This window comes from Berghia stephanieae, chromosome 1 (genome assembly GCF_034508935.2).
Source record: "Berghia stephanieae isolate SIO BIC M18660-M18661 chromosome 1, UCSD_Bste_1.3, whole genome shotgun sequence".
Classification (NCBI taxonomy): Eukaryota; Metazoa; Mollusca; class Gastropoda; order Nudibranchia; family Aeolidiidae; genus Berghia; species Berghia stephanieae.
This window is the reverse complement of record NC_088360.1, coordinates 68,030,736-68,055,285: the sequence shown is the minus strand read 5'-3', so window position 1 is coordinate 68,055,285 and position 24,550 is coordinate 68,030,736. Positions and strand designations below refer to the sequence as shown.

General features: G+C 36.3%; 1 protein-coding gene across 1 annotated transcript in view; it reads left to right on the top strand.

Annotated features, from left to right (window-relative positions):
• The window catches only part of LOC144980095 (cholecystokinin receptor type A-like), a 229,351-nt gene that overhangs the window by 3,730 nt on the left and 201,071 nt on the right, over positions 1 to 24,550 (top strand). The window contains exon 2 of the mRNA XM_078927612.1: positions 24,540 to 24,550. This exon is cut by the window's right edge and continues 53 nt beyond it. The gene's annotated coding sequence lies outside the window, so the exon portion shown is untranslated. The remainder of the gene's footprint in view (positions 1 to 24,539) is intronic.

Below are 24,550 nucleotides of genomic sequence, written 5' to 3'. Positions count from 1 at the left end.
AGATTGAAAGAATTCCATTTTTGGAGAGGCTCAAGTGTGCTACTGGCTGTCCAAGGATTGCCAATTAATTCAATACTGTCTCCAATTCCGAGTTTCAAGATTTAGACGTGTGTGTGTGTGTGTGTTTGTGTGTGAGAGAGAGAGAGAGAGTGTGTGTGTGTTTGTGTGTAACGCTTTTGGATCTTGATGCTATAGAAGGAACAAAAATGACGTCACTCGGCTTTTTTTTATTGTTTTAGCCAGCCATTTAAAAGAATAGTTCTCACTAAATTAGTCAGAAGATGAACTTTTAAGGTTACACACAGTTTTGTATGTTGGTACGTTATAGACAGAACGAAATTGACGTCACTCGGCTTTTTTATTTTTTTAAGCCAGACATTTTCATGAGTAGTTCTCATTAAATTGTGTTAATCACATTGAGCTACTTTGGTGGCTTTTACGAATACAACAAAAACGTTTTTTAGAATCATTTTTGTATCCAGTTCCCTTTTACAGTTGTCACAACAGTTTAAGAGGCAATTCTAGAGCGGAATAAGGAGTCAAAGTCCCAACTTAAAGAAGGAACGAAATTGACGTCACTCAGCTTGTTTTTGTTTTTAGACAGCCAGTTTGGCGATTAATTCTCACTATATAATATCAATCAGACTATATTTGTTCAAGGTTCCATGTAGTTTTGTGAGTTGGTAGGTTATATCTGGCTGGTGGATGTTGTGTGTACTTTACCTAAACGCATAGAATCAATTGGTCAAAGACTCTTACAATAATGAACAAAAATGAAAGAAATATTTAAATGTGTCACTTACAAACAGCATGACAGTGGAATCCCGATAAAGCCAACTCTGTCGACCATTATCAATGGAGCACACTTAGATAAAACAAATTAGAAAATTTGGGACCAACAAGAGGCTTTAAGCAGAAGTAGACTTAATGTAGGTTCTATTCTAAAATACCCCCCCCCCCCCAAAAAAAAAAAAAAACCAAAAAAAAAAAAAAAAAAAAAAAAAAAAAAAAAAAAACCATTAAAAAAATAAATAAATAAATAAAAAAATAAAAAAACAACAAGCAAAAAAAAAAACAAAACAAAAAAACAAAAAACAAAACAAAAACAATAACAAGCAAACAAAAAAAAAAAGCAAATCAAAACAACCCCCGCCCTCCCAAAAAACAAACAAAACAAAAACAAAACAGAAACAAGAAAAAAAAAAAAAAAAAAAAAAAAAAAAAAAAAAAAAAAAAAAAAAAAAACAAAAACAAACGAAAACTGAATTTTTATATAGTACAATATCTGCTAAACGTGCTTTTCAAGGGGTCTCTAGCCAACAGCAACACTTACAATAAGGACGAGACATGACGCCTTTTAGGCGATATTACATATTTTTTTTGGGGGACAGAGATAACGGTGTTAACGGCCAGGTACTCATTTTACAACTGATTAAAGCGAGAAAATGTGAGTAAAGAGCGTTTTTCAAAGACTCAACTATGCGCCGCTCAGAGCGGGACTCGAACCCAGGACCTTCCAATCTACAGGCGAGTGTTATACCACTAGACTACATAGCCGCATTTTATGTCTGGATGAACCCGTTTCTTAAAATTTAAAATGCAATGTTCAAATTCCCTTATGACATTTGAGTTAAGATGATTAACCAGTATATTTTTGACCAATCAAAATATGAAATTTGGGCCACACCTTCACACGTGTTCGGACAAATAAAAGTTGGTTGTTTATAAACAAAATCATGAATGAAAGTGTCCTCTTTCTGATCGTTGTTATTGTTTTCATAACGTCAAATCGGTGACTAGTTATCACACGATTTTCTCGATTATAATATAAACGTTTAAATTTACACAGTGTTTTCTGTGTTGATTTTATTGATCAAGCGGTAGAACAGTGGATTTTTTACTTAAACACATAACATCAATAGTAAAGCTTGTGTAGTTCGCTATGTTTACCAATCAATTATGACGACTGTCCGAGAGGCTTGGTTATCTAAGTGTCTATTGTTTTCACGGAGAAGAGTGAGTTTGTGTCTGCGCGTAGCCTTCGTTAACTTATAGCCTGACACTAAGGCTTGTCTTTTGACGTCATTTATAGATAAGCGCACCGTCAAGTGAGTTGTCGTTAGTAGTGCTCAAGGAAACAAATGATCCCATTTGTTGAAGTATTGAATCAAATTCACGATTTGTTTTCTTTTGTATATTTACGAAGGCCCGACACTAGAACCCTCTAATACTTATGGTTTGACGTCTTATTTTTTTTAGGTTTTTGCACCGTCGAGTGAGATGTCATTAGTAGAGCTCTGGGACAAATGATTCCATTCGTTGAACTATTGAATACAACCCACGATTTGTTTTATTTTGTGGCCAAAGACTTTGACGTCATTTTGTGGTCAGTGTCAGGCGGTATGTTAACGATGGCTACGGCCTGAGACGTACAAGATCTGGAATAAAAATCATCCTAGTGGCAGACTTATATAAATTGTCTAAACTTAAGGATATAATCAGCTTTAGCAGCATCAGTGGAGTATTGGTGTACATTTGTCCGTGCTGGTGACAGACTAATTCTGGCTTCACGCCCTCTAATTTTCCCCCTTCAATAATCCATATGAAATGGTGTTAGAGTCCGTTCCAAGTCCCGTGTGCATGGAATATTTCTCCAAAGTTACGAAATTTGGAGCCGTGACTTTTTGCGTGCGGGTTTATATTTTAAGTGACATTACGAATTTTGAATGCCGATAATGATTGACCAAACGGTTTTCTCACAATGACGAATTCCTTTGATCTTTTCATCGTTTGCAATAAAATATGACTCAAACTTCAAAATGTTTATATTATTGGTGTGTTGATCATAAGGATGTTGCATTCAGTGGCGTAACTTAGCAAACAATTTTGGGTTGTTTGAAATAGTTTAATTATAGATAGACGTCTAGCATTTATCAAGTACTTCGCAGCATTGAAAACAGGCGGTGTTTATACGATATTTCTTCCATAGTGGGCAACGGCCAAATAATACATTGGGCGACACAAGCAGCCTGTTAGGTGCTTATACATTTTTCGGACGAAAAAATAGGGGTGTCTTCGAATTTTTACTCATGTCTCCGACAGGACGAGGAGAAATGCCTTTCACAAAGACATAACACCCGACCAACTGTTGAGCAAGACATCTCATAAAGGTCGGACAAGACATGTCACGAAATCCCAGTGGTTACCCATCGATTACGCTATTTGTTCGCCATTCTTGAATTATGTTCGCTGGAGGAAGCGGGGGGGGGGGGGGGCACTTTGAATGTATTAAATATCACTGAATGTAAACTTCTTTAACACCAGATTCCATGTAAGTTTTGTACAGTATAACCTTTCAAAGGAACCGCAGTTTTCAAATACAAGAGATGCATAATTTAGACGACACAAACATTTATTAATTTGACTTCTACCCTCTTAGTTCCTGGTTGTAAGCCATACTGCTGTTCACCGCATGCCATGAAAATGAATGCCTTTCTGGAGAAATACTATGTGACAAATGTGCATGTTTAATCCGTATTTTTTATCAGTTTCTATGAATGTAGAATTCACAACGGGGAGCTACGCCTCTGGCTTTCAAATATTAATTGTAACAATTGTTTATGTCAAATATGTACAAAGTGTACATTTTGCTGTGTCAATTTGAACCCAGGATGGCAAGAATAGTGAATAATGCACATGAATCTCGTGAAATAGAAACCCCTGTGTATAGATAGTATGCGCTTGGCTAAGAAGCTCATAACATTGCCATCCGGAAGTATAACGGACCAACACACAAAACTGTGTGTATCCATGAACGTTTATAGTCAGGTTAATACGGTTCAGTGAGCATTACTCATAAACGCGGATGGCAAAAATAATAACAGAGACCTGAGTGACGTCATCTTCGAACTATCTATAACATCGTATTGTAAAATATCAAAATGTTCACTCATCCCAGACCCTTCGTTTTTTATATGCCGTAAAGAAGAACAATTCTAAAATAAGGTACTGTAACCGATGAAAAAAAATAAAAAAATCGGCTTAATGTCACTAACAATTTGAGTGTTCGAGCCAATGGGAGTGATCTATATTCATGTTTTCGTCCAACCGAGTCATCAATCACATGATTTGCTGAGGACCAACGATTGGATATTTCTTTAAAAATATAAACACACTGCTTTGTTTATGAAAGTTGTAAATATACCCGTGTGTCAAGCTCAACAAAATGACAAATCGTGATATGAGATATTTCAAAAGCTGTGAATACTTTCCACTATGTGGGTCACATAGAGCATGCTCTGCACTGTGACCAATGACCTTGAGCACATGGAAATGAAATGTAGATCGTGCCCGTTATCATTAAAATCCATCAGAGGGTTGTGAAGATATCCACGTCAACGCGTGCGCACGAGTTGTGGGACGATTATTGTTTGATATTGTTCTTGTTGTTAACTAAAGAAGAATTGATTCCAAATTGTTTTTGTTGTATATTTTTTTCTTGTGTTCTTTTTGTTTTGTTTTGAAGCTATGATATTCATTTTAATACTTTTGGAGTGTCTGACCGTCACCTTCGTAAACGTATTGATGCTATAAAAAAACTCATAACAAAGCTCGCCAGATATTCCGTACCAGCACACAACACTATGTGTAACCATAAATGTTTATAGTCTGGTTAATACAATTTGGTGAAAACTACTGGTGAAAATGGCTAGCTAAAAACAATAACAAAAAGCTGAGTACCATCAATGACTTTGTTCCATCAAAAGATGCTGTGCGCTTGGCTAAGAAACTCACACATTGCCATCCGAAATAAAATGAACCAACACACAAAACTATGTGTAACCTTGAACGTTTATAGACTGATTAATACAGTTTAGTAAGAATTACTAAGAAACATGGATGGCAAAAAGCAATAACAAAGACCTGAGTGATGCCAACTTCGTTCTATCTATAGCCTGGCACTGACTATAAAATTACATCAAAAGACAAGTCCATGAATACAAAAGAAAACAAATTTTGAGTTGTATTCAATAGTTCAACCGATGTGATCTGTTGTTTCTTTGAGAACCACTAACACAACTCACAAGGAGGTGCACGAACCTCTAAATGACGGAAAAAAATATCAGACTATTGATGCTGTGCGTTTGATTAAACCACCCACAACATCCGCCAGACGGATATAACGTAACAACACACAAAACTATGTGTAACATTAAACGTTTATAGTCTGATTAATACACTTTAGTGAGAACTACTCATAAGTGGTTGGCTAAAAACAATAACAAAGAGTTGAAAGACGTCAATGCCGTTTCTTTTATTGAAGGTCCACGGCTACCCCGCTCCGATTTTCAACTAATATACCAAAAAGACCATCACATTATCTTATTATATTATAGGATGAAAACTGCATTAACGTATTCATGTCTTTTGTAGATCCGATGTTAAGAAGGAATAAATATTTAAAAAAAAACCCAATAACAACATTTATATTAACAGAAAACAATGACAAAATGATACTATAACAAAGAATTGTGTTTCCGAACAGGAAAGGATAAGGAAACGGATGACGGATAAATGGGAATAACTTTTTCTCTTGGAAGTTTAACGATAGTTTCCCGAATTAGACAAACCATGAGGCATTTAAAAAATCAATAAGATTTTAAAATAACCTATTCTTAATGTAAAGATTGATTCAGTCTACAATAGATGTGAACCTAGATAAATAGAAATGCTCCAAAAGAGAAAAAAATGGATTGGGGATTAATTCCATTTTTAATCTCTTATTTTGGTAAGCTGATCGGGTGTTGGTCACGTGATCTTGATGTGATGTAAAATTCAATCTGATCACAGACTAGTTGAACTAAGAAGAAACGTTGTAAATATTAAACCTTAAATGGCAAGACTAAACTTTCTTCAAGTCGTATTTTTTTCTCCAGTATTTACCGGGTGGTAAACGCAAGCCTCAATGTTTCACTAAAATAGCTGTAACAGTCGTGCCACTTAAGTTTCAATGAAGCCGATGTATCCAACTGCAAAACACATTTTAAAATTTGGCTCGAATTCTTTTACTTAAAGTATAGATCGATTAAAATAAAATGGCCCTCAATTAGTCAAAAAGTGTCAAAACCAGATCTCTTTGAAGTCCCAGGTTAGGAATAATCTTAATCGTTCGATATTTGAAGTTAACGTTGTCTATAAGAAATGTGCCCTGTTTCATATTGAAATCAGAAGTATGATGCCACCACTGAGGTAAACTCGAATCCGGACTGTAAAAATTTAGTTGCAATACCTCTGAAATCAGTGAGAGGCAGTGTTATCTCACATATCGTCACAATAATATACTATAGTTCCTCTGCCGCACATTGATAAAACACCGATGTCTCATTTTGGCCTAAAAACAAAACAAATCAAAACAACAACAATAACAAGAACAATAATAATAATAATAATAAAAATAATATAATAATAATAATAATAATAATATAATAATAATAATAATAATAATATAATATATAATAATAATTAATAATAATAATATAATAATAATAATAATATACTAATATAATGAAATATAATGATAAATATACAGATGATGATGGTGATGATGATGATGATGATGATGATGATGATGATGATGATGATGATGATAATAATAATGATAATAATAATAATAATAATAATAATAATAATAATAATAATAATAATAATAATAATAATAATAATAATAATAATAATAATAATAATAATATAAGTTATGTATACAGCGCTCAACTTCCATATAAGTGCTCAGCGGCGCTTTACAATATCACTTGTCATACAAACATTCATTGATTGACAATTTTGAGAACGGATATAAAGAAACAAACACACACACACACACACACACACACACACACACACACACACAAACAAACTCACGCACAGATACATTTACACTCACCCTCGAACATACACACACATGCTTACACTAAATTTTTCTCACTAACATTAATAACTTATTCTAACTAAAGACCTTTGATTAATAAATTACAATAACATTTGAAAAAAAGAAAGTTTAATACAATGGAAATTGACAATTTGAAATTAAGATCAAAATTGGAATAAAATAAACTGAAACATAAATTTAGTTTTAAGACGTGTATGCAAACTATTCATACGCTCTGGAAGTTCTGTCTTCGCGACGTCCCAGGTTTAGAGGTTTTGTTAAGATGGGGGTATTTTAAATCGATCGATATTTGAAGGACGTGTTTTCAGGACAAATTTTTAAATTCGTGTCTTTCCAGAGTAAGGTAGTTAATGGACCCGAAATTCAACGTTCCAAAGCGTTGAAAATGTCGGATTGACGATCTTGGTGAATTTGATTTGGTTGGGTAAGATCTTTGGAAATAAATTGCGTCCTATCAGCAATTCGAGATTTACGAATATTTCTAAATGAACTGAGCTACTTATTTTCAAGTCTGGTAACCAAACTGTTATGTTCTAATTGTTGTCCGGGGATGGCTACAAATGCGAAATTTATTCAGTTGCAATAATAGGAAATAAAGCTAATACTTGTATTTGTGTATGAGACTTGTAAATAATATTATTATATGATGTTATGTGCATGTAGATCATGAGCAATGCAATGCACAAATGGTCCCCTGATATATCTCGGTTTCCTCTGATCTTATGTGGCTATTTCTCAAAGATGAGCGATTGCGTATGGGGAAAAGTCTGACTATAAGAAATGTTGTTATTGATATTCCCCAGGGAATGTATTGGGTCCACAAATTTTCATATTATGGTCTTCCATATTATGTTGTTGACTCTACTTGTAAATTATTTATATTGGAAATCAGGGATGCGAGACGAATGGATATAAGATCTTTATGTTGTGCAAACCAATAGCCCGTAGTTAACATTGCTGTTTAATCAGTTAACTGCTGTCCTCTCGAAAAACTTGTATTCAAAAATTGGGCCAGAAAACTCGTCCTTCAAATATCCACCGATTTAGATGATCCTCGACTTGGCAAAAACTTTTAAACCCAGGACTTTGCGAAAGTCATTTAAATCGATCGATATTTGAAGGAAGAGTTTTCTGGCCCAATTTATAAATACGAGTTTTCTCAGAGTGCGCCAATGAAATAGTCAATCAGATGATTGATGATTGATGTCATTGGCTACCAGTCAGATATATACATTGTAATCTGTCGTCTTATGACGGTCTTATGTCTATTATGGCGGTGTGAACAAAATGGTGAAGAGTAATTATATTGTTAGAATGACAGGAATGGTGACATTTCAATTATTATCATTTCAAGAAAAAAAAAAAACAAGACAAAAGACAAAAAACAAAACAAACAAAAACAACAAACAAAAAAAAAAAAAAATGAATAAAACTTGAGCTTTTTTATCCGCAATATCCACTAAACTGCTCAAAGCACTTCACAAGGATCCCTAGCCAACAGCAACACTTAACACGTAGAACGAGACATGGTGCCTATTAGGCGATATTACCTTTTTCTGACAGAGACAACGCTGTGAACGACCAGGCACTGGTGAGAGAATGTGAATAAAGAGCCTTTCCAAGGACTCAATATGCGCCGCTCAGAGTGGGGCTCGAACCCAGGACCTTCCGATCCGAAGACGTGTCATATCTGTAGACCACATCTAATATTAGATCGTCTTTCCTTTTATAGCCTTCTATCGAATTAATTTCTAATTAGTGAATACTTTTCGTTCTACATTCTGTCACGTAGCCACTTACCCTCCTTCCGCACTAGGACAAAACTGTCCCGGGACAAATTTGTCCTGTCCCACTGGAGAAAACTTCTATTCAAAAGGGGTTCCGCACTAGGACAGGACTGTCCCAGGACACACCTGCGCGAATGCATTATTTTTTTTTTTTTACAAGATAATAATAATAATTGAGCTTTTATATAGCGCAATATCCACTAAACGTGCTCAAAGCGCTTTACAAGGGGTCCCTGGACAACAGCAACATTTAACATGGAGGACAGGACATAACGCCTGTTAGGCGATATTACAATTTTTTGGACAAAGACAACGCTGTTAACGGCCAGGTACTCATTTTGCACCCGAGTACGGTGAGAGAATGTGAGTAAAGAGCCTTTTCCAAGGACTCAACTATGTGCCAAGCGCGAGGCTCGAACCCAGGACCTTCCGATCCGAAAGCGAGTGTCATACCACTAGACCACATAGCCGCACTTGTAGCCAAAAGTGAAATGCTCGAAGTCAATTGTGAAATTGAATCAACAGTTTTTTTGTAGGCAATTGCAACTCTAATAATTCACATTTTATGAATCAACATAAGATACGACATGACGATAATGATTTTTTACACTGTACAATGGGATTTGTTTACATAAGATTTATATAATCATGAAATATTCTTATAGCAAGAGTAATATTATTGCTACTGCTACTACTACCACTACCACAACCACTACCACGACTACGACTACGACTACGACTACGACTACTACTACTACTACTACTACTACTACTACTACTACTACTACTACTACTACTACTACTACTACTACTACTACTACAACTACTACTACTACTAGTAATGGATGAAATAGAGGTTGCATATTTCTGTGCTTTACCACGTGGAAAAAAAAAGACAAATTGAAAGAGAAAACAAATTGGGTGCATCCTTTAATGACCCAAAGATTGCTCAAGGGTCAATTCCGTAGACTCTATGGTGATCTCCGATCTTATCTTAAAATGACTTTCTTGGAATCACCTCATTTTACCCAGGTGCAAATGAGTACCAGTTCGCTGATGAAAGTAATCTTTGACGGACTAGCATCATTCAAGAGGATAATAGAAAGTCAGCATGCTTCGTGCCCGAAAGGCATCAGTTGAGTAAGTCACCTCGCCTAGCTCAATTTGCGGCGCTGCACTGCGGCTGACGCCTGGTTATACCTTGTCCTAGCTAAATTTGCGGCGCTGCATTGCGGCTGACGCCTGGGTTATTCCAGTCTTACCTTGGAATAGACCCTCGAGAAAAATTTCCCCTATGGGATGAAAAAATGAATTTTATTATTTTAAATTTTAAACTATTATCTGTCTGCTCAACGCCACAGAAACATGGATAAGTTTCGGATTTATAAGCTTAGGAGGCAAGATGGCCTATGGTTAGCGCGTTGTAATCTGGACTCAGAGGTTCTGTGTTCGATTCCGACCGAAGCCAACTTGTACTTTCTAGAGCAAGAAAATTTACTCCAATCACTCACTCCATTCAGGTGTAAAAGGGTACCTGTCAAGCTGGGATAGTAATCTGCGATAGACTACAGACTAGCGTCCCGTTCAAAGGTTTTCAAACAAATACGTTAATTGTCCGCTTCACGCTATTGAAACCGGAATAACTCCTGCACCATTGGCTACAAGGCTCTAAAGGACTTAATTTGTTTTACAATGAGTCCAAGTGGCTCAGAAGGACTTACTTAAAAATATTTTCATTGAGAATTCCCGAAAAAAAATAACGATAAAGATAGTTGATCCCACAAGTTACCGAATAGATGTGCGCCCGGTTTTAGACACGTTACTGCTGTGTCACAAAGTGTGACACTTCTTAAATTATATTTATAAACATACGTTTTTAAATTGCCGAAAATATTTATGTTGCTATGCCTTCTGTACGTGGTTTCATCACATAGAATTATTTTTTGAATTGTTCTTGCTTTTTTATATTCAGAATTGAAATAAATAAATAAATTATAACTGTGAAATTGAATGTAAGCTTCAGTTTATATACGAAAACCGATAAAATGGACGTTTCGGGTTTCCCCTTCATCAACATCACATGATGAATTAAAAACTACAGACGAATGAGATAATGTGGTAGTGGCGTTGTTAAGATGCATAAACAAAAATATTGATGGGCAGGAAATTGTTTGCTACTTTGTGAGGAAGCACGAATTAATATAGAGCGATAGAAATTTATAAAAGGTGCGTAATTAATTATGTCAAAAAGAGGGGAGGCGTGGAGGAACTGTGTATTGCAGTATAGAAAGTGAAATAAAATAAAGTGTGGACTATTGTTGGAAAATAAATACAATGGAATTGGAATAAATACAAAATATAAGGGATGTAGGTATTAATATATTAGGGCATTAGCCACAGCAGAAGCAACAATAGGTATTATATATAGTGGTAGTTAGTAAGTAGTAGAATAGTATAGTAGTAGTAGTAGTAGTAGTAAGTAGTATATGAGTAGTAGTAGTAGTAGTAGTAGTAGTAGTAGTTAGTAGTAGTAGTTAGTAGTTAGTAGTATAGAAATAGTAGTAGTAGTAGTAGTAGTAGTAGGGAGTGCAGAAAATAAAGACAAGGCATTTCAATTTTGACACGGCGCCGCCAAGTCTGGGACTTTTTTGTCCTAGTGCGGAAGTCTGCTATATTTTTCTACTATCACAAACGATATGAACACGGGACTGGGACAGTCCTGTCCCGTTGATTTTGTAGCATTTCACAACGGCTTGGGACACAACGGGACTGTTTTGTCCCGTCCCAATAGGTGCGGAAGATCTCTCTAAATTCTATATGTTACAGATTTGGGACAGGACTGTCCCGGGACAGTCCTGTCCTAGTGCGGAAGAGGGTAGCTGATAGGTCTAACATTCTACACTCACTTCTCTCTACAATCTATGCCGGACGGCCTGCCACTCCATTCCTCATACATTGATATATTTGAAGATTTTTATCTTTTGGTACTTTGTGGATATTTTATCTCCACCATCAAGACGCCGGAGCTTTTACCTTTGACAGTGCAATCTTCATCACATCAAGGATCAAACCTGAGCCCCCTGTCGAAGAAAGAAATAATTGACCCCTTCCCAATTGCCTGGAAGTGGAACCTTACAAACCTGAGCCCGCCGTCGGAGGAATATGTAACCCATCCCTTTCAACTGCCTGGAAACGTAACCTTACAAACCTGATATTATATCATCATAAGTTACGTAATATATTCACATTTCTATTTGTAACTGCCACAATCACTATTCATCTCATTTAAATAAAATTCATCTTTCTTTTTATATCATCTTAAACAAATCGTTAATTGTTTTTCATTTAAAGTAACTATAAAATTCAGGGGCCTTATTCTACATATTATCTTTATGCATAGTCGAGTAGCTCTTTACTCACTTGAGACCATGACAGTGATATTTAAGAATTTTTCTCTATTGTTATTATAAATTATAATTTTTTTTTTTTAAAACATTAAATACGCCTAAAAGTATTCCTAGATTTTAAGATTACCCTTTTTTCAGCGCACATTGATCTTTGAGTTCCATGTCATTATGGGAACAAAAGTGTGATGTAAAAAAAACAAACTGGTTCCAATTTCATTGGAAGTGTAAAACCATTCTTTGGGAGGACTGAATGCATACCTTGTGTAAATGATCTTCTGGTTTCAGAGTAATGGCATCTAGTTTTCTAATCTAAATTATAAAGATATGCTTTTCGTCAATAAAGATCATCATCTTTGCTGATTTACGTCCCGTAATCATTAGACTATGCCTTACATCCCGCTACTAAAATAGTTATGTCACCTTATGATTCAATATGTAGCAGAGTACTTTACAGTTGAGCAGAATCAGAGAATAACAAATATCAGAAAGACACACTGATAAACACACACACACACACATACACACACACACACACATACGCACGCATGCGCTCACACATGTGCATGTTGTGTTACGAATGCCTTTGCAGCTAGGCATTAAAATGATGATTAGATATGGAATATGCATGATGCAAATCAATTTTGGTGGCTACTGACATTGACACTATGCAAATATTGTGGAGATCCAGTCATATTTGTTAGGCCTATCGATCGTTGAAATTGGTAATGAATGCATGAAAATGTCATTATAAATAATACAACAATTAGGTAAAATAATATAAATAATATCATAAATAAATTACAAAATTATAAATATAATCCACACAACCTAACCATTGTAGTCACAGATTATATCACGCGAGATGGTAAACAAATAACTTAATGTATCCACAATCGACGGTTCCAGATCTCGTGAGTTTATGTCAAACCTGAGACTATGAAATTGATGCTATATATAAGTAAATAAAATACTCATCTGTTCTGCTCGTACTAACAGATAAAACGATGTGAAGTAGCCTAATGAGTTGATAGAAAGAATCTAATGAAAAATAATCACCTACATAATGGTCTAAAATGATAACAAAGAGCAGAGTAACATCAACTTCATTCATTTGCTTTCTTTCTTTTTGTTTTGTTTGGTTTGTATCCAACCAGCTATGTTTGTCCGGTGTGTCATTAACCCCGTATTTCGATTGGTCAAAAATCTACTGGTTAATTCTACCGCATTCTAAAATATTTCCCATCCCACCCTTTCTCTCTCCCTCCTCATCTCTCTACCGCAAACATTCACATAATCTGTCTGTCTGCCTCTCTCTATATCCCCCCCCCCTCTCTCTCTCTCTCTCTGTGTTTGAGTGTATGTGTGTGTGTGGGTGTGCATGTGTGTGAGATAGATAGATAGCTAAATAGATCAATAAATGGATAGTAGATAGATAGATAGATAGATGGATAGATAGATAGATAGATAGATAGATAGAGAGAGAGAGAGAGAGAGAGAGAGAGAGAGAGAGAGAGAGAGAGAGAGAGAGAGAGAGGAATGCTGTATACGTGAATGTAATAATAGAGAACCGATCCGTATAATGCGTTTAAGCAAAATACGCTTATCTGCCCACCAGATGAAACCTATCAACACACAAAACTATGCGTAACCTTAAACTGTTTGGTCTGATTTATAGATGGAATGAAATTGATGTCACTGAGCTCTTTGTTATTGTTTTTTAGACAGAATGATTAGTTCTCACTAAATTCTATCAATCAGACTATAAACGTTTACGGTTACACATAGTTTTGTGTGTTGGTACGTTATATCCGACAGGTGGATGTTGTGATTATTTTTACGTAAACGCATAGCAGTAATATAATGAGAACTTATCCGTCAACTCGTTGTCAAAATCAATAACAAAGTGAAGTCAACTTCTTTCCTTCTATACAATGTATTCATATGAGGAGAGGGACGACATTAACATTCTTTGATATGTATAAATTTAGATTTATTGTCCGTGTTAATTCCAACGCATCAAAATATTAAAGTAGCGTTATAAATCATAAGGACCGAATAAAATTGGTAACTTTTTTATGTGGCCAATGTAAAAGAGACCTAAATCGCAAAAATCTCGAGGTCTTGCATCAGAAGGATAGTAAATGTTAACGAACTAGCTACTTTTCATAGCTGACAGTAGCCTGGTTTTTCATGTAGACGAGACACATTAATAGACACACAGACTCGCTCTTCCTTTTGTTAATGTAGACAGATAAAAAAAATAAAGAATATTCTTCCATTTTAAAATAGTCGCTGTCTTATGATATAATACTCTAAAACATATGAAGACTTCAATACCCTTAATGTATTGGTGTCAATGACAGCGTTATTGAATGGAAACAACGAATAGTATAAATGTTTCAATGAAAGGCAAATCGAATTAAAAGGAGATGTACATATCCTTCCTCACGAAAGAAACATTCTAAAATGAAAAAAAAGTGATGAAAAAAGAAACGAAATAAAAAACTAAAGCTGAAGAAAAAATAGAAATCCAGTAAATGAATAATCACACACCCTTCATTATTTTGTTTCTTCGCCTTTACATCGCAATTCCTCTCATCTCTCATTCCTTATTAGTGCTTCATTTATGCTGCCTTGTTGACAAAGGGGAAAGCCGAAATGTCCACATAATCTATCTTCGTAGATTAATTGAAGTTCTCATTCCATATTGTTATTGGTATTTCTTCTAGCTTCAAGCAGCAACATTTGCATGAGAACACCAGCCGACTTGTAAAGTTTCTAGTGGTGTCATGTGACCACATTTTGACGGGATCTTGACAAGCAGTTTGTTTGTGGCTACTCATCCAAGTATAGCCACAGACTTGAGTTTGAGAGAGCTTTTGGTCCAGACTTGGAAAAAGCCCACGGCTTGGGAAAGTCTTACCGTCTGTTTGTCCCAACGCATTAAGGCTGTATTTGTTCGGAGTCAAGATCTCATAAATGAACACAATTATGGGCTTGATTAAATACTCGTAGTTTTGTCATGAGCAATATTTTGGGTTGGTCAAACAAACTTCAGTCACTGCAGTTGCCGTAAAAAGCAACTCGAGAATACCTATCCCCCTCAAATGAAGTAGTAACTCATCTCGGCTTGAGTTTGTTGTCTTGTGTCTGAGGGTTTGGGTCAGACCGATCCCTACCCCCTTTTTTTGGTGGAGGGGGAGGTGGGTGGAGGAGGCGGGGGAATCTGTCTTTGTGGATATAATTAGGCTCGTTCATAAAAGTCTCAGGATTAAAAATTGTTGACCAGTTGGGGGAAAAACTCATTCCTTAAAAAATGAGATAAAAGTTTTCTGGCTAAATTTTAAAAAAGATGTTTTGTTAGGACACAACAGATACACGAGTAGACTTACATATTAAGACATAACCAATGATGTCAGTGAAGGACACAACGATACACGAGTAGACTTACATAGTAAGACATAATAAATGATGTCAGTGAAGGACACAACGATACACGAGTAGACTTACATAGTAAGACATAATAAATGATGTCAGTGAAGGACACAACGATACACGAGTAGACTTACATAGTAAGACATAATAAATGATGTCAGTGAAGGACACAACGATACACGAGTAGACTTACATAGTAAGACATAACCAATGATGTCAGTGAAGGACACAACGATACACGAGTAGACTTACATAGTAAGACATAATAAATGATGTCAGTCTTTGTGATGAAAGCCACGAAGACCTAATTGTAATACAAATGAAATATAGATGGAACGAAATTGACGTCATTTAGCTCTTTGTTATTTTTTGTGGACAGCCATTATAATGATTAGTTCTTACTAAAAATTATATCAATCAGACTATAAACTTCTAAGGTTACTCATAGTTTTTTTTGCTGTGTTGGTATGTTATATCCAGCTGGCGGATGTTGTGAGTCTTTTACCCAAACGCAAAGCATCAATATGTGACTTTTCGCTTCAAATCGGTATTGAGTCGGGATGAACCAAATGCCGAAAACTGAATTTCAAATAAACATGATTAGGAAAATGAAAATTTAGACCTATGCATATTTTTCTCTTATTAACTTATCAAAGTCCAGTATTTAAAAAAAATATATGAATTAAAATATCAGCTTCCAAATCTTCTCGATATGAAACCCTTTCGTGACGAACGTTTGCGACATAAAAAAAGAAAATGTGGTTATGTGGTCTAGTGATATAACAGATGCCTTCGGTTCGGAAGGGCCTGGGATCGAGTTCCACTCTGATTGATGGCCTCAAAAGGGTATCATGTCGGAGTGAACTTCGGATGCCAGCAATAAATTTTAAGATAGAAAATATAAAATTTGGCTAAATTTTGTATGTTTAGTTGAATACATTGCGCAGTTTCTTAAAGTGACAAAGACTGAAATCTCCTCTACAGGTCGCGAAGTCCCAGGTTTGAGAGTTTTTGACAAGATGAGGGTCATTTAAATCGATCGATTTTTGAAGGACGATTTTTCTGACCAAATTTTTAAATATATATATTTTTTCCAGAGAGAATGGTCCTCCGGTCGATATACCATTCTGATTACGGATTGGACATTTGATTTACTTCCATCATTTCAGCGTTTTCTTTACTTATCCTGACACATTTTACATTGTACAAAACTTTTATTTATCTTGCTGCATTCATCATTTGTCTCATATTTGATGAAGAAGATTCTCCAAAAGTTCAGACTGTCAATAATCAGCCATTGAAAAGCTTGTTTAAATAGCAGTTTTTCAATTTGGCACCAGTAACCAGACAGTACTGTTTCATTGACAAAGGACTCAATATGGCGATTTTGGCGATTTCTATTACTTTTGCACAGCGGTTTGTCACTTATGTTTGGATTGAAAGATTGTAGAGTCCAATAGCAATGGTGACACATTTATTCATGACTCTCAATTTTACAGAAAAAAAGGAAGTGCGGCTGTGTGGTCTAGTAGTATAACACTCGCCTTTTGATGAGGGTCTTGGGTTCGAGTCCCGCTCTGAACGGCGCCTAGTTGAGTCCTTGGAAAAGGCTCTTTACTCATTTTCTCTCACCGTCCGCAAGTATAAAATGAGTACCTGGCCGTTAGCAGTATTGTCTCTGTTGGGAAAAAAATTGTAATATCGCCCAGGACATATTTTTGAGATAGGGTCTCATCTTTACTTCTAATGCCATTCCACATGTTTAATGACAATATGTCAAAACAACGACCTGCAAACATTCTTACGGTTTTTTCGAAAACTTATGTCAGGTTATGGCGGAATTTAGTTTTAAGGTAATAAGATTTACCAAAACACTGTGCAAAATCATTTTTGATGATATTTTAATAAAATGTGTCGGTTCTTTATCATTCGTCATATACCGGATCTCCTCATTGGGTCTGTAAAACCACTCTATCGGAGATCTGGATACATGCCTTCTGGATTTGACCTTCAATAAATATCATCCATCCTCGCTCTTTTATCTCTCGTACTTCCAAGAATCTGCCTATACAGCCTGCTGCTAAAATAGTTCTGCCACCTTATCGAAGTAGTGTGGCGCCCCGGGATAGCGGCTGCTATTCGGGCACCAGTTTGGATCAAATTTAGTCACACACCGGGGTGAGCAGCTCATGTGGCTACCCGCTGTGGGCAAGAACCTGAGACGGCAGAGCATCTAGTCGAACGGTGTGTTTAGATGATGCTACCCGGCGGGTTTGCGACGGTGCACGACTGCGGACCCGACTTTGCAGATTGGGTCGATCGTCATAACATAGTAGTGTGAAAACAATAAGAGGCTGCTGCCGCCTTATGATTCAATATGTAATCTATTCATTATTAGTCCTCCGAAGGACTGGTTACATACACACTTTCAAAGACTTTGGAACCCGAAGAGTAGAAGGTGTGACGTCACGACTTCTATGCTGTATTAGAAAAACAAAAGAAACGTTTAAACCCGATACTGCGATTTTCTAAACAGCATAAGTCATTATTAACTCATGATCAAACTTTCCAGCGCTACGGACAAAGCCAACGCAAGTTGTCACCAGAACACTTAGAATTATATCAATTTTGTCTCAACTGTGATATATTCAAATATATCTGAAGCAAACATTTGGAAAGGAACAATAGTCCTTGAAAAAATTGACATTATTAATTCTCATATTTTTTTGTCGCTATCTGTGAAGGCTCTTCTCTGAAAAGACGATTGCCTTGGTATTGTCTTGTATTTCTGGTTACAAGAGCCTATCATAGTGGTTTGAGAATATAAAGTCAGAAAGTATGAAGCTAAACTGATAATTAATCTGAATTTCATGGTTTTCATTGAGCACTATAATTTGATATTAAGGAAAAAAACAACCCACTACTGTGTTGTTGTTGTTCTTTTGTTGTTGTTGTTGTTGTTGTTGTTGTTGTTGTTGTTGTTGTTGTTCTTCTTCTTCTTCTGTTTTTTTCTTCTTCTACTTCCTCTTCCTCTTCTTCTTCTTCTTCTTCTTCTTCTTCTTCTTCTTCTTCTTCTTCTTCTTCTTCTTCTTCTTCTTCTTCTTCTTCTTGTTCGTGTTCTTGTTCTTGTTCTTGTTCTTCTTTCTTCTTCCTCCTCCTCCTCCTCCTCCTCCTCCTCCTCCTCCTCCTCCTCCTCCTCCTTCTTCTTCTTCTTCTTCTTCTTCTTTCCCGTCTTCGTTCGGGCAGCGAACGCCATCAAGCAAGCGCTGCGCCACGTTCTTTGCGCTCAGAACGGCCAGTTAAGGAATTGTTCATGACTTGGCGCTGCCGCTATTTCTAATGGCACATTGTTCCATTCCTTTGTGATTCGTGGGGAACAAAAGTTCTGTTGCCTAATGATGGTGTGTTTGATCTGTTGATTGTGTATATCAAGGAGTGGAATGTACGGGTGCTATGTCTGCGTGTTGATAGTTGTGGTTTAACTAGGAAAAAACAAACGTCAAACGACTTGGCTCACTTTGCGATTATGGTCACTTCCTGTTTGCATTTTTCAACCTCTATCACCGACATATTTGTTTTTCAAAACCAAAGAATATTTAAATGAATTAAAAATGTTCTGCGATTTCAAGTCTTAGTCAGTCTAGCATTTAAATTTACTTCCAATAAAATTTCTAATTCGAAATAGGAAGAGGGATGATTTGAGTGTTTGCGGAGAAGATGTAAGTAGACAGACCGGATATTGTCACTCACTGGTGACAGTTGCTAAATAGCTGACCCAGCACAAGGATAGGGCTTCAATTCGGCTCTGAGGACAGTGTCATTCCGCCATAATCATCGTTGTTCATTGGAATCATTCTGTTGGCTTCCATAAGATGTGCTCTGCAAAACCATGTCCAATCAACTTGTCATTTAAGCCGATAGATTTCCAATTGGATAGCGTTGTGATCCTGAAATGACGTGATACGTTCTATCCAATATAAAATAATAATAATAATAATAATAATAATAATAATAATAATAATAATACTAATAATAATAATAATGATAATGATAATAACAATAATAATTACTACTACTACTACTACTACTACTACTACTACTACTACTACTGCTACTACTACTACTACTACTACTACTACTACTACTACTACTACTACTACTACTACTACTACTACTACTACTACTTTTACTACTATTACTATTAGTATCATATATCATCATCACCATCATCATCATCATCATCATCATCATCATCATCATCATCATCAAAAGCCAGAAACAAAACAAAACAAAAACAAAAACAGTACTAAAAACCCAAACAAAATGAAAGAGCAAAAAAAAAAAAAAAATTAAAAAAAAGGAAAAAAAAAAGAATAAGCAAAATATTATGTTAACAAAATTAAATTACCAAAATCGATTTCAACAACAAACTATATTGGACTTTTGAATGGATAATATGCAGCGACTGCTTAAACCAATATAAAAGATAACAAACAAATAAAAAAACAAAAAACAAAAAGAAACCGCCCCCCATCAAATAACAAAACAAAAACAAAAACAAAAACAAACAAAAAAAAAAAAAGAAACCACAAAAAAGCAACAAAAAAAAAAAAAAAAAAATAAAAGAAAAGAAATTACAAAAAAAAACCAACAAAAAAAACAAAAAAAAAAAACAACCCAAAAACAAACAAAACGAAACACGACTATAAGATAAACAACAGGACAAAACTAAACAAAATAAAAACAAAACAAAATAAAACAAACGAAACAAAAAAAAAAAGAAAGAAAGAAAATAAAACAAACCCCACAAAAAAAAAACAAACAAAAACAAACAAATAAACAAACAAAAAAACTCCAGACAATCCCCCCTCCCTTCCCCCTTTCCCCCAAACCGAAACAACCATACAAAAAAAAAGCAACAACCCCCCCCCAAAAAAAAACAAAAAACAAAAAACAACAAAAAACAAGAAACCCCCCCCCCCCAAAAAAAAAAAAAAAAAACAAAAAAAAAAAAAACAAAAAAAAAAAACAAAAACAAATAAAAAAAACAACAAAAAAACAAAACAAAACAAAAGCCCAACGAGCACTATTAACGACAATTCCGCGCTGCACAAACCTAAAAAAAAAAATGACGTCAGAAGATAAATCCTTGTGGATCCCAGCATAGCCTTCGTAAAACTTTTAGCCTGACACTGAAAAAAAATATGAGGCAAAAAGACAAGTCTTTGGCCACAAAAGAAAACAAATCATGAGTTGTATTCAATACTTCAACCAATGGATCATTTATAAATAATAATTTTAAAAAAATCCCTTTATTCATCTCAGAGGGAAATTTGTCCATGGGGTCTATTCCAAAGGAAGACTGGAATCAAGGGTCAACGCCGTGCAGCGCCGCAAATGAGCTAGGGCGAGGTGACTTGCTCAAGGCCACACCACGCAGCGGGTATTCGGACTCCGTACCGTTCGGGTAGGAAGCAAAGACCGTACCGCTGAGCCACGCTACCCCCATATTTTCTTGAGCACAACTCAAACGATGCACTAATCTATCAATGACATCAAAAGACAAGTCTTTGTGTCAAGCTATAAGATAACGATGGCTACTGTGCCAGTGTCAGGCTAGAAGTAAACGATGGCTACAGTGCTATCAGCCAAAGAACCCTCTCGAGACGTGAACACAAAATCTCAAAATAATGACCTCGCCAGATCTTGACATATTGGGAGGGGGAGGGGGGGGGGGGGGGGAGGAGGAAAGCGTGGTATTGCGTCTGACGCGTTGTTCATCAAATGTACTCGGCGTTATCAACGGATAGATTAAAAGTAAATTGGACTGCTCCAAATGACGTCAACGCACATCATCATTCAATTGTTTGATCACTCGCCTGAAATTAAATATAACTGGTACTGACCGTAGCCATCGTTAACTAATAGCTTGACACTTAGACCCATATTTTGACGTCATTTTTAGGTTTGTGGACCGCCTAGTGATTTGTATGTAGTAGTACTCAAGGAAAGAAATGATCCCATTGGTTGAACTGTTGAACACAACTCACGATTTGTTTTCTTTTGTGGCCAAAGACTTGTCTTTTAACGTCATTTGTTGGTCAGTGTCAGGCCATGAGTTTACGAAGGCCACGTACTGACCCCTGGTGCAGTCGAATTTTTGTCGAACCCTCTCGAGACGTGAACACAAAATCTCAAAATAATGACCTCGCCAGATCTTGACATATTGGGAGGGGGAGGGGGGGGGGGGGGGAGGAGGAAAGCGTGGTATTGCGTCTGACGCGTTGTTCATCAAATGTACTCGGCGTTATCAACGGATAGATTAAAAGTAAATTGGACTGTTCCAAATGACGTCAACGCACATCATCATTCAATTGTTTGATCACTCGCCTGAAATTAAATATAACTGGTACTGACCGTAGCCATCGTTAACTAATAGCTTGACACTTAGACCCATATTTTGACGTCATTTTTAGGTTTGTGGACCGCCTAGTGATTTGTATGTAGTAGTACTCAAGGAAAGAAATGATCCCATTGGTTGAACTGTTGAACACAACTCACGATTTGTTTTCTTTTGTGGCCAAAGACTTGTCTTTTAACGTCATTTGTTGGTCAGTGTCAGGCCATGAGTTTACGAAGGCCACGTACTGACCCCTGGTGCAGTCGAATTTTTGTTTCGATGTCCAACAAGAGGTATTATGTTTGCTGGCAGAAAATGCTTTACGACAGATAAGCGTCCGACTCAAAGAAAGGCAATTTATTGTGACTACTTTAAACGCTTCACACAGAAACCAGAATAAACACATTTCCCTTGGGCTACATGATTTGAGAGGCTATGTTATCATAGCACGAAGTCTTCCTTTACTAGCCTTTCGTCGGTAATAAATTATTATGCAATGGAAAACCAATGGGATTATAGATAAACTCGGATTTTAGTGCAAGTGACTATATTAACATATTTTTCCTATTAGCGGAGCAATGCCCTGGAATTAACATACTGTTGTAGTATTTCCTTTTTCCTCTAATTCGTCGACTTTACTTTCGCCAGACCTAAAAGAATTAGCTACTCATCTACTTCTGTGTGAAATGATCGGCGGGACTAGTCACAGTCCAATCTTTCTTGTTAGAGAACAAGCGCGTTAAGCACAACACCGGCCGTTTGTTTGGACACACTAAATAATCTGAGCTCACATTTAAACTTGTGTTGATGACCGAACAGCGCTATGTCTTGTCTTTTAACAAAGTAATGGGGTGTTGAGGGTGGTCAGTGACAGGTTGGTTGGAAAACAAAAACAGCACAAAGCTCCCCAAAAGACACCCTAACGTTTTGCCTTGATGATAGACACGGTACACATGTTACTCTATTTATCTAAGGTTTCAATAAATACACGGCTATAAGCAATGGAGGACAATGGAGCCTTCAAGGATGAAAAAGCACACAACAACCTACTTGCACTGTATGGAATGGAAAGCTACATTCCATATAGATAAAACAAAATTGAGGCCGCGCAGCTCTTTGCTACTGATTTTAACCAGCCATTTTATGAGTAGTTCTCACTAAATTGTATTAACCAGCCTATAAACGTTTACGTTACACATTGTTTTGTGTGTTGGTACGTTATATCCGACTGGCGGAATGGTGTCAGGCAATAGGCTTCAACAGTCATGACGTCACTTCCCTCGTAATGACACATGGTTACTTAGTAACTGGCTCTCAACTATCGGAACAATGGCGGACGCCCTTATGGAATATTTCTCCGACGAGCAAAAAATTGTATCCAGAAGAGAAAAACATTATAAATATGATCATGTTTTGACTTTTATACATTCTGATCACATAGCATATGAACAATTCTAGCCAGCATGAAGAATAAAAAGTACACATTTTCTTTGTTTAGAACCAGGCCGCTCGCCGTTGCTGGGCGACGTGACATCAGACTAGTGAATCCAATTACCTATGCGCACAGCATCAACCGGCAGTAGAGGATAATGCAGACTTCTAGGATGAAAAATCGCACAACAACCGACATGTATTGCAAGAATTGTGATTTTAAAAATGAATATAACAGCTTCCAAAAAGAACAAAATCCAAACACGGAAAGTTTCGGGCTCAAAACCTTTCTTCAGTCAACAACAACAACAACAACAACAACAACAAATAAACAACAACAAACAGTTAAACCATAAATACATTACTTTAAAAAACCTCAGAGCTGTTATATTCATTTTTTTTTGTTTATTACTTTTTACACTCCGCAGCTTCTATCAGCTTAGTATCACTTTGACTGCATGAAATGAAAAGTTGTTTCTATATTATAGATGTAAAAAGCATCCGATATGATAAAACCATTGACGTCAGACCCAAAGCAGAAAACAGTTAATAAAAATGAAAATGAAAGCGTTCTTGATATTATTTATACAATCGTGATTGATTTGCGATTGCAATAATCTCTGATTTCAGCGCATGTTTTGTGGTTCCAGCTACAAAACACTTCATTACTTCAATTCGGAAAGCACAACGCTGAAAGTCTGAATATGAACACGGCACCGAAGAACCAACCGTAAGTGGTGACATGCGAAGCCGCTATGAAGGGACATGGAATCATACGCATTACTACATTTCTATTATTATTATTATGAAGGTCTGGGTTATGAAGAAAAGATAATTAGATTTTCATTACTTTTAGGGTGCTGCTATGTGGTCTTGTGGTATGACACTCGCTTTCGAATCGGAAGGTCCTGGGTTCGAACCTCGCGCTCGGCGCATAGTTGAGTCCTTGGAAAAGGCTCTTTACTCACTTTCTCTCACCGTACTCAGGCGTAAAATGAGTACCTGGCCTTTAACAGCGTTGTCTTTGTACGAAAAATTGTAATATCGCCTAACAGTCGGGGCGGGGGGAGGGAGTGAATAAAGATAATTCATTATTCGTAATTAAATTGTTATCTCTATGCATTTTTTTACAGGTCTTTACTTT